The sequence below is a fragment of the Triticum aestivum genome, chromosome 2A (assembly GCF_018294505.1).
Source record: "Triticum aestivum cultivar Chinese Spring chromosome 2A, IWGSC CS RefSeq v2.1, whole genome shotgun sequence".
NCBI lineage: Eukaryota > Viridiplantae > Streptophyta > Magnoliopsida > Poales > Poaceae > Triticum > Triticum aestivum.
In genome coordinates this window covers 54,213,090-54,213,594 of record NC_057797.1, presented here as the reverse complement: position 1 = coordinate 54,213,594, position 505 = coordinate 54,213,090, and positions in this window count along the sequence as shown.

Sequence of the window (505 nt, the reverse complement as noted above, 5' to 3'; positions counted from 1 at the left end):
TACTTTATTCGATTCGATGAATGGAGCAGCGACATCGGGGAGATGCTCGCTAGTGCCATTGGTGTCGGACAGCGAGCGAAGGCCTCCTCATGCCATCCGCCATGTGCAGTTCACGAACTGTACGCCATCCAACCCTATGTGTCCGATTGTGAGAGTCGGCACAGGAGGAAAAGTTTGCACAAAGGGATGCACGCGAGGTTGAAATTTCGTTACATTCTTAATTAAAGTGGTGTCTATCCTATATTGAAATATTTGATCGATCGTGAGGTACAAGCCATTTGGTAGAGTTGTCAACAACACATTAGGAACTGGGAGTAGTATACTAGAGAAAAGTGAGTTATTTAGTACAATTGATTGTGTAATCAATATAAGAGTGAAGATCCAAAACATAATTGTGAGAATAGGAGTAAAAAATCATGTGGTTGAGACAAAACTTATTCCACCAAACACATATTTTCTAGGATATAATACAACTAGAAATCAAATAGTGCAGAAATAAACAAGG